The sequence below is a fragment of the Peromyscus californicus genome, unplaced genomic scaffold (assembly GCF_007827085.1).
Source record: "Peromyscus californicus insignis strain IS unplaced genomic scaffold, ASM782708v3 Scaffold_6__1_contigs__length_162567912, whole genome shotgun sequence".
Taxonomy (NCBI): Eukaryota; Metazoa; Chordata; class Mammalia; order Rodentia; family Cricetidae; genus Peromyscus; species Peromyscus californicus.
Genome location: NW_026294584.1, coordinates 54,323,904 through 54,342,896, shown reverse-complemented (window position 1 = coordinate 54,342,896; position 18,993 = coordinate 54,323,904). Strand labels below are relative to the sequence as shown.

The following is an 18,993-nucleotide window of genomic DNA, read 5'->3' as shown; positions in this document are numbered from 1 at the left end:
GCCCTGCCTGCAAGATATGCTAGGGCAATGTTGGCACAACATTTTTTTGTGTGAGTACCATTGTCTGATTTGACTTAAGGCCCACTCAAGGAGATGGGACTCATACCCATCCAACACTGCTTGAGTGACTAGGAATCATAGAGTAGAGAGCTTAGACAGAGAGAGAGAGAGAGAGAGAGAGAGAGAGAGAGAGAGAGAGAGAAACCTTGGAACTCACAGCTCTAAATGAGATGTCCCCATCAAATCCCACCCCGAGAAATCAGGGAACCCCATAGAAGAGAAGGCAGAAAGACTGTAAAAGAAAGAATAGAGGACATCAGAAGAACAAGGCCCTCTGAGCCAATTAAGCAAGGTGCATATGAGCACACAGAGACTGATGCAGCAAGCACGAGGCCTCCATGGGTCCACATCAGACCTCTGTGTATATATTACAGCTTTTAGCTCAGTCCCTTGGTTGGACTCCTGAGTGTGTGAACAAATGGTCTCTGATTTTTGTGCCTGCCCTTGAGGACTCTTTTCCTTCTGTTTGGTTGCCTTGTCCAGCCTCAGTGTGGTTGCTTTTGTTTTATTTTATTGTATTTTATTTTGTCATGTTTGGTTGTTAATCTCTTAGAAGTCTGTTCTTTTCTAATGAGAGACAGAAAGGGAGTGGATCTGGAGGAGTAAAGGGAGAGGAAATTGTAATCAGGACATAGTGTGTAGGAAAAGAATCTATTTTAAACAAAAGGGGGAAATTGTAAAAAGAGTAAATAATTTTTTTTAAAAAAAGGCCTAAATTCAGTTCTTAGAAACTACATTGTAAAAGCTGGCCATGATGTTGTGAGTTTGCTACCCCATACTGGAGAGACAGGACAAGCAGACCACTGGGACTCAATGACTGGCCAGCCTAGCCTGCTTGGAAAGCTCCAGGACAATAAGAGACCCTGCCACAGAAACAAACAAACAAGAAACAACAACAACAACAACCCCAAAAACCCAGGATGGATGGCATTGAACTATACCTTTCTAAGCCTTACACAGATTCTAGTTGACAGTGAAGCCACAGTGCATTCTAGTGGCCAGTGACAAGCAGCAACACAAATCGCAGGGAAGCTATGACTTCCTTCATTAGTATAAAAGGTGTGAAATTTTATCATGTGTTCGTGTTAAAGAATAAACAATCAGTATTGGCATTATTTTGGTCTAATTTTTAGATTATGACCAAAAGGCAATGGGTAGTTGTCACCTACCACACAACTTGTGGCCAGACAGATGGGATGATCGGAAGTGAATGAAAATGAACAGAAGTTGTGAACTGCCATTAGACTCTGTAAGGACAGAAGGAATGAGAAGAGGGTCTGAGAGTGGAGGTGCTTGCAGAGGCCCCCACCATGCTGGTTTCCAAGCACTCCCAACAGTTCAGACTAGTTTCTCTTATTATCTTAGAGACTCAGGAAGAAGTTAGTAGAGATGTACAGACAGACATAAAGAAGGTATCAGCAGGGGTTACATGGGGGCTCTGGGCTGCTTTAAAAGTTCTTACAAGGGGTATTTTAACATGCCAAGGCACTGTTTTAATAGACAAAGGTAGACAGTGAAGTGTGTTCAGCAGCACCTGAACTACCTGGATCAAAGCTGAAATCGTTTGGGGCTGAGTCGGTGACATCAGAAAGCTGCAGCTCTCTGTGGAAAGTAGTACTTGGTTTGAGTGGAGATTTGGATTGGGCATGGTGTTGGATGCTTATAACTCCAGAGCTTGGGAGGTACAAGCTAGAGGACCAGAAATTAATGGGAATTCAAATGTATTCTTTTTTTTTTTTAAGATTTATTTATTTATTATGTATACAGAAGAGGGCGCCAGATCTCATTACAGATGGTTGTGAGCCACCATGTGGTTGCTGGGAATTGAACTCAGGACCTCTGGAAGAGCAGTCAGCGCTCTTAACCTCTGAGCCATCTCTCCAGCCCTCAAATGTATTCTTTAAAAATTGTAGGACCCCTGCTAGAATATCCATTTTGTGTATTTCTATGAAGCTAAGACATTGCTGAAAATGAGTTAAAATTACACACAAAAATTATCAACAGAGTGATTATTAATGGATTTCCACACAAGCAAGAGTAGAAAGAAGTCCTCCAAGCAAACAAATGCATAGGAAAGTTCTAGTATAAAGGAAGAGAAGAAGTGTGATATAAAGATGTCACCAAGGGTAGCATTCTAAACTTTCAGATACTCCTGCGCCAGCGGGGAAGCCTGTTGTCTGCTCCTCCCCGATAACCTCCATCTGTGTTAATGTTTTAGATGGATTTCCTGACAGCACATTTTACAGAACAGGTGTCTCCACCTTCTGAGAATTGAGTCTGTGAACAGTCACTTTCAGTTTGGGGGTCTTGAACTGTCACTGAAGAGTACTTCGAGTTCCTGGGATATTATTTTCAAACATTGGCCATACTCATGTTTCAAGAAAAAAAAAAATTGACTTCTGGTTATGTGCAGCATAGCCTCTGTCTACAGACCTGCTCTGTCTATGGAGTACAAGAAGCAAGCAGAGGTCTCTGCTGAAAGCTGGCTTGAAGAAAACCACCAGCTTTGTGTACAGCAGAGAGGTGTCTCCGCGTTGCTGTGGATACACTGCTGGCACAGAGGTACGTGGCCGTATCCTCTAGCTTCGCAGACTGGATCTTCAGAGTGGAATTGACCCCTTCAGGTCTCACTGCAGAAAAATGATCCTTGGGCAACTGTGAATCATCCATAACAGCCTCATTCTGAAAGTAGACTAGAAGCTGGGGGCCCTGGTCTCTGGGCTGCTGATACCAGTAAAGAGTAACATGTCCAGAAATAGGGTCACACCAAAAGGAAGCATCTTGCCTTTCCTGTATGATCACATATCTGGGAGACTGAGTGACTCCAGCTTCAGACAGTACTGTAGGAAAAGAAGACAGTGTTTCAAACTGGAAACAATTAGAAAAATCCCCCAGAGAAATACAAAATGGAGATATTGCTTTTTTAAAATCTCACCTGCCCCCAGGAGACAGAGCACTGCCCAGCTGAGAAGCCTGGTGCCCATGGCTGGGTCAGGGTAGAAGAAAGCTCACCATGATATCAAGGTCCTGTGATCTGCATTACCTGTTACCACATGACAGCTCCACAATGACGTTACTGTCCCTAAGAATCACAGTCTTAGAGTGGTGGCTGTGAACATAAGTGGTTAGCGTACACACAGACAGCATGTAAGTTCACCCGGTGTCCTCACATGCAGCTCTGGCCTTCAAAGAATGCAATCTTCTTCAATATCTGGAGACCCTTCTTCTAAGGTTCTGATGGATGTTTCTACTTGAATGTCACAAAGGCAACAATATCGGCTGGTGACCTCTTTGTCTTTCTTTTCATTATCTTTCATTTGGGGCATGCATCTTTCATCAGGTTCTGGCACAGTATAATTCAGTGTTGCAAACCACATTAAACTAGCTGATGTGTTCCAAGAGGGGTAAAGTGATGCCCTGGGCACAGCTAGATTTTTCTTTCGTCTGAAGATCCAGTTTATTTTTTTGCTTTCATGAGTCCTCACTATGCTTTCCACACCAAAGCCTTCACTGTCATACAGCCTGCACTTCTAGACCACCAATGAATACATGTTAGAATAGACATCTTTTCTAAGAAAGATGGAGAGCTTTCTTGGCCTAGAAATCATCACTGTGGGCATTCTAATAAAAAATGCAAATTTAAACAGCTTTTTCAGGTTTATGAATGTTCAAAAACTGACAACTCAGATACAATTTACAAATATAGTGCACTGTTTAGCACCTGACTGTTGTTGTTCCATAGCTGGAGAAAGACTGGGTACAAAGACACGTGTTTCTCATCGCTTGAGTGGTGTGGTTGGGTGGGTGAGGGAGTTGAGAACCTTTGGGATTTGGCATGGGGAACAAGGCAAAGATGTGTGCTCAGAGACATGGAATGGTGTAACTCTGAGGTGGAAGATCAGCAGGCAAGTCTCCCACACTTAGGAAACATACGCTTATGTCGCCAGGTGAAGATCTGAGGTATAAAATGAACGAACAGAAGAACTGGTTTTGTTCCTTTGGTCTCCATCAACAGTGTAGAAAAGCTGTTGATGTGAGGTCAGCTTAAGCTGCGTCACCTGATAACTCAGTGATACAAGGCCTCTTCATGTCAAGAGGACAGTATATGTTTCATTCTCTGACAAGACTGTTGGGTGACAGCAGTATGAAAGGATGTTAGAGACTATGTTCCTCAGACAATGTTAGAGACTGTGCTCCTCAGACAATGTTAGAGACTGTGCTCCTCATGTTAGAGACTGTGTTTTTCAAACAAGCTGTGAAGTGTCAGAAATTGAGGAATTTCAAGACTAGGGATGAAATTTCCTGTGTGTTCCATGACAACCCCTACTTCACAAGTAAGACAATCAAAGAAATAGATGACAGAATCCATGTTAGGTACAGAGTAGGATAACCTGGGATTCTGAGAAAACCAATTCATTTAAAAATGCTTACAGTGTTGTTGGCCAGATTTCAAACAAGTCCATCTAGAAATGTCCAGAAATATTTGCTTTTTATCCTTCTGGCATACATACATTCTATGTTACTCTACACATTGGCCAGTGGGGTTAAGTGAAGGTTACAGATGCACAGTTAACATTACTCTGGTGTGCTCCTGAGTATTCCTTCTCTTTGTAGATGGGTCTCTGAGTTCTCAGCATGACTTGTGGTCTAGCATCCATGTAATGGACAGGATGCAAATATTCTTCACCTAATGATTTTGCTACAGCTCTGTCTTTCCATTGAGCAGCATCTATCTTTATCAGTGGAGGGAGAAAAAAAACTTCTGTGTAGTACTTCATGTATTACAGACTATTCATAGCATTACTGACTATCCAAACCACTAGACACTGGAATTAAGTCACACTCCACACTCACACTCATTGGTAGACCATGTGTGTCTTTACCCAACTCCATTGCCTCTTGATGGCTGCAGGTTCAGAATCAGTAGGCAGAAATTTCCTCTTCATGATTCAAGGACAGTGGTATGATTTCTGTTCTGCATACAGTAAAGTCAGAGCTAGGCTGGAAGAGATCATTTGCTGGACCTGCCTCTACTGTTCATTTTGTCAGGCCACAATTTGGGAATAGCACCACACTACTCTTGTTTATACGTTACCAGCTTCTCAAAGTTAGAGTCTATAGCCACCATGGAGATGTAGAATTAACATCTATCTCCATACTGGTGGAGGCCAAAGAGTGGCTCATCAAAGTTTATCATAACAAAGAAAATGAGTTTTGTGAAATTCCATAGAGAGTGGCAAACTTCTACTGATAGCTGCATCTTTAATTTCTTTATTAATTTGAGATTTTTTTATGTGAGTATTCTATTTCCACACCTACATCATGTCTTCACCTCTCTATATCCCTCCAGCTCCTGCTGTGTTTCCTCTAAATCCCTTGAATTCATGACATCTTTACAATTATTATGGTTACATACACATAATTATTATTCTTTTGTTATTATATTTTATACACACACACACACACACACAAGAACTACAGGCTTCTGAGAGGGGGATGAACCCCTTGATAGGTTATTCAATCCCAAGTAGCGAGTCCTACTCATATGTACATAGGACAGCTGCATGCTTTAAGTTACCACCTCCCTCCCCACCAAGCTCCTGTTTTTCATGGCTCTAAGTATAAAGCAGAATTACTGCAAACCTGGGCTTAGAGCACTACCTAGTGTTAAATCAGCACAGTGATGATGGGCTCAAACTCTATAAGATGAATACAGTGCCATGCTCTGGGAGAGACACACACATGTGTATACTGTCCCTTCCCGTAAAGAAGTCAAAACAATGCATTTATTTTGTCTAAAATACAAAGGACCATATTTTTATTTCTATCTCATCATAGTAAAACTGTTAAAAGTTAAGGGATGCAATAATCTCTAAAGCACATCTGACAATAAAAGAAGAAAACACACAAATACGCCATGAACACATGAGTAGATGCTTGGCCTCATTGGCCCTCAAGAAGCTCAAAGCTGCCCAGTGGAGTACCACTTCACACACAGACAGTCACAGCAACAGCAACAATGGGACAGGTGAAAACATTGGCACAGCGGTGAAGATATGGTAATCCTCACACATCGATGTTGGGAATGTAAAAGGGTACTGCTGCCGGAACAAAAAATTGGAAGTTACTGAAAATGTCAAAGAGAATTATTGCATGACTCCACAATCTCGTGTGAAGATATACACTCCAAAAAGTTGAAGACTAGAAGGTAAACAGATAATTGAAATTCAATGTCAGTTGAGGATTATTCATTATAACTGAGAGATGGAAACAACTTAAAAATCCATAAAGTGATGGATAGGTAGAAAAATGTACAATTTGAATACAATGAAGTATTTTTTTAAAAGTCAAGTTCTAATATGCATTACAAATGTAACAAATATTATATGAAGTAAAAGAAAATCAGACGCAAAGAGAAAAAAATATAATTCTAAACATACAATTCCCATAACAGACAAAATTTCTATAACTCAAAAATGGGTTTGAGGGAAGAACAGTTACTGCTTAATGGGTTCACAGTTGAAAACTTTTTAGGAAACACATACAGATGATTGTTCTGCAACAGAATGAATATGTGAAAAATAGCAAAGTTACAGATATAAAAATAGTGATGAAGTTCAGAAAATTGAAATCCAGTATGGTACTTTGGTTTCTGCCTCTTCTGAACTTGGGGATAAGCCCGTAAAGGAACAACAACAACAACAAAAAAAACTTTTTCTCTCAGCTTCCCCTGGTAGAAAAAACACAGATTCTCCTAAGGAAACATGTGACTCTCTCCCTGGGAGTCCCATCAACCAAGGAGGATTAAGTTATCACAGGAGGAGACACTGGAGGTCCATAGACTTGTCAGGGTCTAACATCCACCTCTTATGGACATTACCCTATACTTCAGCCTGTAAAGAAGGAATAGAAGTCTGTAGATACAAGTAGGTGTTTAGGTATTCATTTTCTTTTCATTTGATGTCCCCGGGCATGCAATTAGGTTTTTGCTTGTTAATTTGTGAATTTACTTCATAAATTCACATCAGACAGTAAACAAATATACTCTCATGCACAAGCATCAAAGGGAAATTTCTATGTTACTGTGTGCATTTCATTATAATCCTTAAAAAGTAAAAAAGAGAGAAAGGCTATCTTCAAAATAACAAAAGTAAATGAAAGCAAAGATTAATAGCTGAATCCTCCATGGAGGTATGTAGAGGAAAAGAACACAAGTAATTCATATGCACTGGTAACTAATAAAATGGTATTTATTAGAGAGCATCCCATGTTTTCTGATGTGGTTGTCATTTTCTTCTGTAGAATGAAAGAGTTCCTGGTAGTCCACAGTTCCATGCATGTTCTGTATTGTAACACTTTAGAAAATGTTCCTATCTGGTAAGTTTGAATTCAAGTCTCAATACTTCAGCAGTTACTGATTTATTTATAAGTAACAATGAAATAAGTTAATGTTTTGTGGTAATTTCCATATACTCTTTTGTGACTTGACAATGTAGGTGAAATGCTGCTGTATTTATTAAGTTGTCTCTCTTATTAATAGTAATATTCTTTATCTTCTTTGGATATGAATTGCATTAAGCAAGGTGTGCCATATTACAAAGCAAAATAGTGATTAATATTATGGTTTAGATATAGAGTGTTCCCCCAAAGATTCACATGTTAAAGAGTCAGTTGTCGGCTCAGGCAGGTGCAAGCCAACCACAGGCCAGCCTGGGTCCTCAAGACCTGGGCTGGTGGGAAGACATCCATGGGTCCACTCAGTGCCATGAGCAAGTATGTGGTAGAGAAATGGGAGAGAGAGAAAAGCAGAATGGTTCATATGCTGTGGAAGGCAGAATGGAAGAAGTGAAGGAGGAGATAGTAGGCTGGTGTTGGAGGCCTGCTCGCCACCCGGGACTATCGTCCATGCCTGGGCTGCTGCTGAGAACCATGTCTGGGCCCACGGTTCTACCGCAGCCAGGGTCTGTGTTGAAGTCCACCACCCACAATGCCACCAAGGTTACATGGAGGCCATAGATCAGGACCATAACCTGTGGCCTTGGTGTCTGCGGGCCCTGCCACCACCAGAGCCATCCTGATCTGAGTGCCTTGTGCTTCCACCCAGAGCCAGGATGTCATCTGGACCCAAGCTGCTGCCACAAGACATGGCTAGGTCTGTGGTCCTTCTGTAGCTAGGGTCTGTGCTGATGTCTATAGCTCACGTCACCTCAGGGGGCCATGGGAACCATTCCTGATGAAATCAGAAGGCCATGCTGAACCGCCCGCACTTCAATGGCTGTGGGATAGCTGGGCCTGCCCCATGCTGGACACTGCAGCAAGAGAGGTGACATTGACCCTCACAGGAGAGCTGCCCCCTCCCCACGCTCCAGAGAGATGGTCCCAGCCTTCTCCACGGGTGAGGGTGAACTGACCCTGATGGAATGGGCATAGGGGAGCTGGCTCTGCCCCTCACCTGAGGGCTGAGGGACAGCCCCAGTGGCCTGGACTGACCAGTTCAATTACCACCCAGGCCCACAACCAGTCCTGTGGTTGGCCCTCCATAACATTTAAACTATCTAGGAGTTCTGAAGTAGTTATGATCCGAACATTACAGATGTAAGCAACCAGTGACTGTGTATTATATCAGTATGCCCCAAGCAAGTGACACCCAGACACTACCACTGCCTCCTTCTCTGCCCAAGGTCATTTACTAGTACGTTCCTACAAGAACTACTCTTAACAATGCTGAAGGGCCAGAGAGAATGATTTTTGTTCATCAGTCCCAATAGATGCTTTTTGTCTTATTGAAAACACAATTCCATTTTCCTCAGTTCTCTCTCCTCTCTTCTCCTCTCCCCTCCCCTCCCTTCCCTTTCCATCCTCTCCCTTCCCCTCCCCTCACCTGCCCTCCCCTCCTCTGCCTTCTTCTTCTCTTCTCTTTCTTCTTGGCTGTCAAAAGATGAACAGGACAACTCTGCCATATTCTTCTTGCCATGCTTTTCTGCCACACTACAGACCCCCAAACCACAGGTCCCATTAATCATAGACATAAACCTTTGAAACACTGTGGTAAACCACACCTTCTTCCTTTATTTTCTCAGGCCAGAAAAGTGGCTATGACAGGAATCTCCAAACTCAATGCTGGCACAGTTTTTTTGCCCAGTCCGCAGAACATGGTGTGGCATGAGCAGCTTCCTGAAGTCATCTACCTAATTACCAGCCACTGAGCCAAGTTACTGACACATTACAACAAGAGAATATGATGCTTCTATTTGTAAATTCATCAAGATATGGAAAAAGGAAATTCATGAGGGTATAGAAAAAGAGTAAAAGGTCTTAAGATCTGGCGTAGTAATTCCTCCAGCTTTTTATTTCTTCTGGAAATTAAAGATAAGAGAAGGGGAGTTAGTCTTCCCCAAGATGAGTCCCCTAAATAAACTCAACATGCTTAATTTATTTATGTATTCATACCAAACACCAAAACAACAAACCAAAAATAATAATGATTAAAGAATGAGAGACAATGAATATGAAAGGGGAGAGAATCATGTGAGGAGTTAGAAGAAGAAGTAAGGGAAGAAATATTGTAACTAAATTAAAACCTTAGAAAAGGAAAAGAAAAATGATACTACTTGAAATAGATTTTCATGGGAAGTAGAAATCCAGAGCAAGAGGGAAAGGTGTGTCTTCAGTGCAGAAGAAATGTCCTAGGAAAATATCTCCAGAGGTGAAAACAGCACAACACATATGAGGAAGTAATGGAATGTAGACAAGTTCAGCTGGACAGGAAAGAAGAGGGAAGGCTGGGTAAAGGCTAATGATAGAGATGGGGGAAGAAAATGACAGAGGACTTTATGGGCTACTGTCCTGTAGAAAAAAGGGACTACTGGCCTATAGAGTAAACACAGCCTGGAAAGAGATCATATAAGTGACTCAGGTGGATAGTAAAGTGCTTGAAGAGTTAACTTGAAGTCCACAGGGAGGGAGATAGTGACTGTGAGCTTATCAAACGTCTCATCAGGGCTTCAATTAAGAGTTCAGGTTCCTCTCTGCAAGCAGAAGCAAGGGGTGGGTTTGAGACAAGCAGCTATGCTGAAGCATTCCTAGCTTGTCAGAGCTCAGTGACTCTTACAGAGGCGGGGACTTCCTGGGACAAACAGGCTTCTTGTCTTCCTAATTTACTTTATGTGCAGAGGGGAGACAGCCACACATTGCTGTGTATCACTGCTGGCACAGAAGTACACAGCTGTCTGAGAGGGGGAAGCCATCTCCAGAATGAGGGAGAAGTTCTCTTGACTTGGTCTGGTGGCCTTGTACCCATCAGGGACATCTCCTTTCTCAATGTTGTCAACACCATATGAGTAATGGATCAGCCTCAGTCCATGACCCAGGTCCTGCCGATACCAGTACATGTAATCATGATTGTCATTCTGTTGACAGTTTAATGTCACTTTTCCTCCTGTGACTGTCACCTTGCTTTTTGGGTCTTGGGTGACTGCAGCCTCCATGTGTTCTGTAATAGAGGAAGACAGAGCATGATGATGTCATCTTAGCTAAAAGACTTGGGAATTCTGTTGAGAGAAGCACACCTGCAGCCTGTCCAGGACTCACTTGCACACAGGAGACTCAAGGCCACACAGAAGAGCCTGAAGTCCATCTCAGGACCAAGGCAAGATCTAATGTCTTCCAGTCCTGTTTGTGGAAAGTAGAGCTGGGGCTCTCAGTGACTTAGTGATGTCACTGTCTCCAACAAATGCTTGAGCTATGCAGTAAACACGCCATATCCCTTCCTTCATAAGCAAGTCAACTTTCAATTATAATTGCATAGTTGGATTACACAACAATACTTGTGATGCATATTCACAAATTAACAACAGAGATAGGAAAGAATTTGTGGTTTATATTGTATCTATACATGCATGTGCTCTTTCTCTGATTTTAGTTAACATATTAGGCTTATTTTATATCTACTATGACACTATTCCTTATTTTGCATTGTTTTAATTTTTACTATTTCTGTAGTCTCTATTGCATTGTCATGACATGCTGGATTCTATGAGGTTTCTACTAATTATTTACTATGTCTAAACACTTGAAGATAAACCTCTGGTGCCATCTATGGCTATAAGGACTGATTGACACCCAGAAAACTTATAAAACACCAAGGTTAAGGTCATTACAGTTTGAACAATAGTTTTCAACTATCTCATACCAATTCAGGGACACAAGCTCTACGTTCTAAGCTAGGCCCTCAGCATGTCCCCATTGGTTAAAAAAAAAAATCTCCCTTTGTTCGAGGTGAGGCTGTGGAGAGTCAACCTAAGCTTTTCTCACTGTGATTCCCGTCAAGAGGAACCCCCCTTCAGCAATGTGGGTGAGCTGTTTGCCTGGTAATATGCAGGTCTGGTGACTGTAGAATCCCAGAAGAATGTACTCAAACCGTTCTTGTATTACCCTTGTCACAAGCTTGCTAACATGAAATACTTACCTCTACTCAAAGGCACTATAGGTTCCTTCCTAAGCAAGGAATATCTATTTCAGTTACTGACTACATGGATAATATCAAAGTCTGAAACCTCCTTCTGTGGCCACACATCCTGTTGGGATCTTAATGGATACTTTCTATAATCCTACCCTGATGAGGAAGGACTTAAAAACAGGAGCAAAGATGTAGCTAGAGTTTTCCTGCCTGGCCCACAGTCAGCACAAATCTCTGTCACCTGCCAGTCCCACAGCCACTCAGACCTAACCAAGTAAACACAGAGACTTATATTGGTTACAAACTGTATGGCCGTGGCAGGCTTCTTGCTAACTGTTCTTACAGCTTAAATTAATCCATTTCCATTAATCTATATCTTGCCACATGGCTCGTGGCTTACCGGCATCTTCACATGCTGTTTCTCATCATGGTGGCTGGCAGTGTCTCTCTGACTCAGCCTTCCACTTCCCAGCTTTATTCTCCTCCTTGTCCCACCTATATTTCCTGCCTAGCCAATGGCCAATCAGTGTTTTATTTATTGACTAATCAGCAACACATTTGACATACAGACCATCCCACAGCACAAAGACAAAGGAGATCCGAATAGCATCCATAGAAGAAGCTGGGGATAGGATCTGGTCATCCCAGAAAAGATATTCTCATCTAGGCCCAAAACTTGACCAGTTCCCAGAGACCAACAGACACCAATAAAGGAGGCCTTTGCCCATGGTTGACTCAGATTCACTTTCTACTTTAGACTTAGATGTTTGATTGGGGAACACGAAATTTCATAGCTCTGAGGCTCATTTCCAAAATGAGGTCTGATCTACCAGCAATGTTAGTCTACTGAACAATACTATGATATCATTAGAGAGAGAAGCATCTGCCATAAATATCTCCTTTATATTCCTTTAAAACTGATTGTTGAATTGCTGGATAATGAATTTTCTGTTGTGGAAAATGTAAACCCCTACTTGAAATTATGACAATACACATGCTATCTAGCTTCATAATATACATCTATAGCCTGTCACACACCTCTATTCAGAGACACACACACTAAGCTCAGCTGGTCTTCTAACACAAGAGAGAGTGAGCTGCTATGTATTTGACCAAAGTGGAGAACACCATGAAAAGTCATACTTTGATTTTGAAGGCAAAAGGACGTAGATTGCAATCTCAGTGTTGATAGTGTTAGGCATGAGTGCTGGGACATTTCATGAGCTATCAGTTGCTATGTATAAAGTGACATGTAGAAATCATCTTCTACAACCAGGCCATGGTGGTGCATGGCTTTAATCCCAGTAATCCCGAGGCAGAGGCAAACGGATATCTGTGAATTTGAGGCCAGCCTGATCTACAGAGTGAGTTCCAGGACAGCCAGAGTTACAAGAAAATTCTGTCTCAAAAAACAAAGATTAAAGAAAGAAAGAAAGAAAGAAAGAAAGAAAGAAAGAAAGAAAGAAAGAAAGAAAGAAAGAAAGGTAGGAATTTTCATCTACAAATGAATACACTACTGTATATCCTAGTCTTAAAACACACAGTTTATGCCCACATCCCAACACCCAACACAGAGTAGGGTTCCTACCAAAAGCTAGGAGCAGAAAACTGCTAGTAGAGACATGGGGACATACTGATGGCTTGGGGCCCACCCCAGTATTTGGAACTCTCTATGTGAGCTCAACAGGGCAATGGGGATATTAGCAAAGATCTAGAAGCATCTCTGGGCCTTGGATAAGGCTGTGTTGCATCTCATGAACCCTCTCTAGTACATCACCAGTGGGAGCAGGAAGATTAAGGGACAGAAAGCCTGTCACTCTGTAAGGCTGTGGTGCGCTGGCACAGAAGTACACAGCAGAGTCCTCCAGCTGCAAGGCGCTCATGTTCATCTCAGAGTGATAGTCACTGAACTGCTGGACTGAGAATCGGTTGGGCATGTTTCCTTTTGCTTGCTCTGTTTTTTCATAATGCTGAATGAGGAACCTCAGTTCCTGCCCCAGAGTCTGTTGGTACCAGCTCACACTGTTATGTCCAGAGATGGGAATACATTTCAGAATGGACCTTCCTCCCTTTGCTTTGATTATGTGTCTTGGAGACTGGATGACCCCAGGATTTGCTGAACCTGGGGAGGCAGGAGACAGGAGTGAGCATCTAGAGAAAGAATATATCGATTCACAGGCAGCAGTAAAGGAGCTGAGGAGCAGTCCCACCAGAGCTCAGGACTTACTTGTTCCCAGGAGAAAGACAGTAACACAGCAGAGCAGGGTGGGGCCCCAGGCAGAGTCAGGGAGGGCAGTGTCACACATCCCTCTACTCAGGATGCTGGTCTCCTTGGTGAGAGCAGGAGGCAGCTCCCCCTTTCATCTCCTCTCATTGCCTGTGATGTCAGATTCTGAGGTCAGTGATCTTGCTGGCTCCCATAGGCTGTCTGTACCCTTGAGCATACTCTGCTGGCCCAGCCCTTCCCCCTTTAGGCTCAGCCTGCTTAATGGAAGGGGAGATGGCTGTGCTGAATAAATATGGCTGACTTTGGGGAAATCCTTTCCATGCTCTCCTCTGAGGCAGGTGCTTCCTTCTCTTCTAGCTCCAGGAGGTTTTAGATTGCCAAGACTACAGTTCAAGGCTACAGTTCATGGATCCCTGTGGTGATGCTCAGTTTATGTACAAAGATGATTGATCACCTGTTGTTTGCCTTGGGCTTCCTGAGACAGCACTGTTTTTTTTTTTTTTTTTTTTTTTTTTGGTTTTTTGAGACAGGGTTTCTCTGTGTAGCTTTGCGCCTTTCCTGGAACTCACTTGGTAGTCCAGGCTGGCCTCGAACTCACAGAGATCCGCCTGGCTCTGCCTCCCGAGTGCTGGGATTAAAGGCGTGTGCCACCACCGCCCAGCACTGTTTTTGATTCTACAGTTAATATCCTACTGTGGGCAACAAACCAGAGCTCTGAATCAGCTCACTCCTTGGATCCACAGTGCCCCCTAGCGACCAGCTATGCAGTCACTGGAGCTATACCTCTAATGGCTGTCATAGAGGCTGAGAGGTCAAAATCAGGCATCGCGGGAGGACCAGAAAACATGTCAGAGTTGTTGCCAATTCCAGTGTACCCACCAAAATCTCAAATATTGTCTGTGTTAGTGAGAGAGGCATAAAAGGAACTCATTAAAAAGAAGAAAACAGTAATTTCTAAATTGTATCAAAGTGCTGTAGGGAGGCATACACTAGTCATTAGACACCAGATGCCTTTGGAAGGGAGAGGACCTGGGCAAAACCTTTAGTCTAGGAGAATTTTTATGACAGGCTGACTGTGGATGCTGTCAGTGGAGAAGCCTATGGAGCACTTAGGAAAATAAACCAGTCTAAGGAAGAGAAGGCAAAGAAGGGTAGAATGTTGTAATTACTAAAGACAGCTTGTCTTTGAAGAAATTAAAATATTAAAATTTTTCATCGGAATCCCTACTTGCATATTTGGCCATTTGAGGTTATCCTCGGCAAACTGACACCTTGTTTTCATTTTCTATGTGTTTTCTTATGAATATGAACTTCAAATTCACTAATCCTTCTTCTGGAGCATCCAATCTACTGCTACTTACCGTCAGCTATTTCTCATCACAGACACTACAAATTTTTACTTCTAAAATTTTGATTGGGAACTTTGCATGTCTCCCTCATTTCTATCAACCTGTTAAGGTACGTGCTGCAGTTATGCTGTTTAATGTCATTGCCAACCAATTCCTCCCAAATGGGTTGCTTTCTAGTGATTGATTTTTCCCCTAGTGATGAGTCCTATGTTTTTCCTTCTTCACAAAGCTGTAATCTTTTATCAAATGCCAAACTGTATATTTTATGCTTGACAGTGTTAGATACCCTGATTTCCTTATTAATAAATTAATATCTCTATTGTGCAATGTACTTATGTCACTGAAAAACAAAAATCAGGGAAATTCCTAGCCGATCATTGTTGGTCTTTGTAGGCTTTGGCAAAGATGGATGTAAAACCTAGAGATAGACACAACTTAAAATCCAAAAGGTGATGGGTAGGGAGAAAAGTGTACAATTTTAATACAATGAAGTATTGAAATAAGTCAAATTCATACGTACCTAAAATATAACAAATATTATGTGAAGTGAAATAAACCAGTCACAAAGAGAAAAAAAAACTGTGATTCTGAGCACAGACTTCAAAAATAGGCAAGATCAGAGCCCTGAGGGAAGAATAGTTACTGCTTAATTGGTTTAAAGAGGAAAACTTCTTGGCAAATACATATTGAGGTTGGTTCTACAACACAATGAATATGTATAAAATAAAACGAGGTTATAGATATTAAAACAGAGATGGAGTTCAGAAAATGACAGTCTATTGTGTTACTTTGGTTTCTGCTTCTGCTGAATTGTAGGTGCTTGGGGTAAAACAAGTGTGGGAAAAATATCTTTCTCTCAGCTTCTCATGGTAGACAAAACACAGTTTCTCCAAAAGAAGCAGGTGAGCCTCTCCCTAGAAGTCCCACCAACCAGGGAGGATTAAGTTATCACAGGAGGAGATACTGAAAGCCCACAACCAGACAGACATCTTAGAGTCTAACATCCATCTCTTAAGGATATTTTCAGTATTCCGCCAAACTTTTATTCTTCCTCAAACTTTCTGCATCACCCTACACCTCAGCCTGTGAAGAAGGAATAGAAGTTTCTAGATACCAGTAGGTGTTTAGATATTCATTATCCTATCATTTCACATCCTGAGGCATGCAATTAGCCTGCATAGCATTTTGCTGGTTAATCTGTGACTTTCTTTCCTAGACACAATGCTGAGAGTAAACAAATATACCTTCCCTCATAAGCATCAAAGTGAACTTTATTATTACCATGTATTTCATTATGATCATAAACATTAAAAATTAGAAGAAAGACTATCTTCAAAATAACAAGGTGAATAAAAGTAAATATTAATAGCTGAATCCTCCATGGAGGTACTTAAAGGAAAAGACCCCAAGTAATTCAGATGCACTGCTGACTAATAAAATGGTGTTTGTTAGAGAGCATCCCATGAAATGTTTTTCGATGTTGTTGTCATTTTCTTCTGTAGTTTATCACAGTTCCTGATAGTTTGCAGCTCTGTGCACATTCTGTTTTCTAATTCTTTAGAAAATGTTCCTATCTGGTAAGTTTGAATTCAAGGATCATCACCTCAGCTGGGAATGTGTTTTTTATGAGGGACAATGAAAGAAGTTAATGATTTGTGGTATTTCTATTTACCCGTTTTTGCCTTGACAATTAGGAGGAGCATTCTGTATATCCTGGGTTATCTTTTATTAACAATAGTATTCTTTATCATTTTGAAGTAAGAATTTTATGGGCAAGATATGCTATATTACAAAGAAACATAGTGCTTGTTTGGATTAGATGTTAACTGTTCCTCAAATACTCAGGTATTAAAAGCTTACTGGTCTACCCAGTGTTCAGAGGAAGGACTTTGAGGAAGATTAGATCATAGAGGATTAGCTTTCACCCATTTCTAATCTGTGGATTAAGTTTATAACAGAGAGGGCATTGAGTCACTGAGACAACTTCAGAAAGAAGGGGCCATCATGCATTAAAAGATCTCTCTCTCTCTCTCTCTCTCTCTCTCTCTCTCTCTCTCTCTCTCTCTCTCTCTCTCTCCCCCCGTCCCTCTTTCCCTCTCCTCCTCCCCATTCCTGCCATGCCTTCATGAGAAGGGCACCTCAGCCCTGCCATATTCTTCCTGTCAGGCTGTACTGCCACACCACAGGCCCCTCCAACAAATCATAGACCAAAACTTTGAAATACTGAGGAAAATGCACCTTCTTCATCTATTTTCTCAGGCCTGTCCTGGTGCCAGAAAGGTGACTATGACAGGAATCTCCAAACTCAATGCTGACTCAGTTTTGTTGCCCAGTCTGTAGAAAGCAGTGTGGCATGAGCAGCTTCCTGCAGTCGTGTACCCAGTTACCAGCCACTGAGCCAAGTTACTGACACATTACAACAAGAGAATATGATGGTTTTATTTGTAAACTCATCAAGACCTGGAAAATGAGTTGTATACCTTGATGTCTGGAACACTAATCCCCCCAGCATTTCTTTTTCTGGAAGATAAGGAATTACTTTTCCACTTTCCAAGCATGAGTAGTAGCCAAATATATATAAATAAATAAATAAATAAATAAATAAATAAATATATATATATATTTATATATATATACACATACATACAGATAGATAGATTAGATAGATAGATAGATTAGATAGAGATAGATAGATAGATAGAGATAGATAGATAGATAGATAGATAGATAGATAGATAGATAGATAGATAGATAGATACTGACAGGGAGCACTAAACAGACACCACAGGTTGCATTTATTCACACCTCACACAAAAACCCTTTAAATTAATAATTACAAAAATAAGAGAGCATGAATTTTAAAGCAGGGCAAGTGTGAATAATAGAAAGAGGAGAAAGGAAAGAAGCAAAGTAATGAAATCAAAATCTGAAAAAATAAAAGAAAAACAATCCAACTTGAAATACATTTTGATGGGAAGGAGAGATACAGAAGCAAGAGTGAAAGGCGTGTCTTCAGTACAGAAGAAATGTCCTTAAAAAAAAATCTCCATAGTTGAAAACAGCACAAAACATATGAGAAGGTAAAGGAATACAGACAAGTTTACTTGCAGAGTAAAGAACTTGGGAAGGCTGGGGAAAAGATGAGTGAAGAAAAAGAAATAGGACCTTCTGGGCTATTATCCTATTAACAAAGGGGCTACTGACATACAGAGTAAACACAGCCTGGAAAGAGACCATGCTTACAGAGCCAGGGACTTCCTGGGACAAACAGGCTTCTTGTCTTCCTAATTTACTTTATGTGCAGAGGGGAGGAAGCCATGCATGGCTGTGCAACACTGCTGGCACAGAAATACACAGCTGTCTGAGAGGGGGAAGCCATCTCCAGAATGAGGGAGAAGTACTCTCGACTTGGTCTGGTGACTTTGTACCCATCAGGGACATCTCCTTTCTCAATGTTGTCAACACCATATGAGTAATGGATCAGCCTCAGTCCATGACCCCTGTCTAACCGATACCAGTACATGTTGTCATGATTGTTATTCTGTTGACAGTTTAATGTCACTTTTCCTCCTGTGACTGTCACCTTGCTTTTTGGGTCTTGGGTGACTGCAGCCTCCATGTGTTCTGGAATAGAGGAAGACAGAGCATGATGATGTCATCCTAGCTAAAAGACTTGGGAATTCTGTTGAGAGAAGCACACCTGCAGCCTGTCCAGGACTCACTTGCACACAGGAGACTCAAGGCCACACAGAAGAACCTGAAATCCATCTCAGGACCAAGGCAAGATCTGATGTCTTCCAGCCTGTTTGTGGAAACTAGAGCTGGGTCTTTCAGTGATTAGTGATGTCACTGTCTGCAACAAAGTCTGAAACCTCCTTTCTGTGGCCACACATCTTGGT

The 18,993-nt window shown here is 41.6% G+C and overlaps 1 gene segment (V, D, J or C); it reads right to left on the bottom strand.

The window, feature by feature from the left end:
- Window positions 1-18,993, bottom strand: part of LOC128098744 (T-cell receptor beta-1 chain C region-like) — a 431,175-nt gene that overhangs the window by 301,176 nt on the left and 111,006 nt on the right.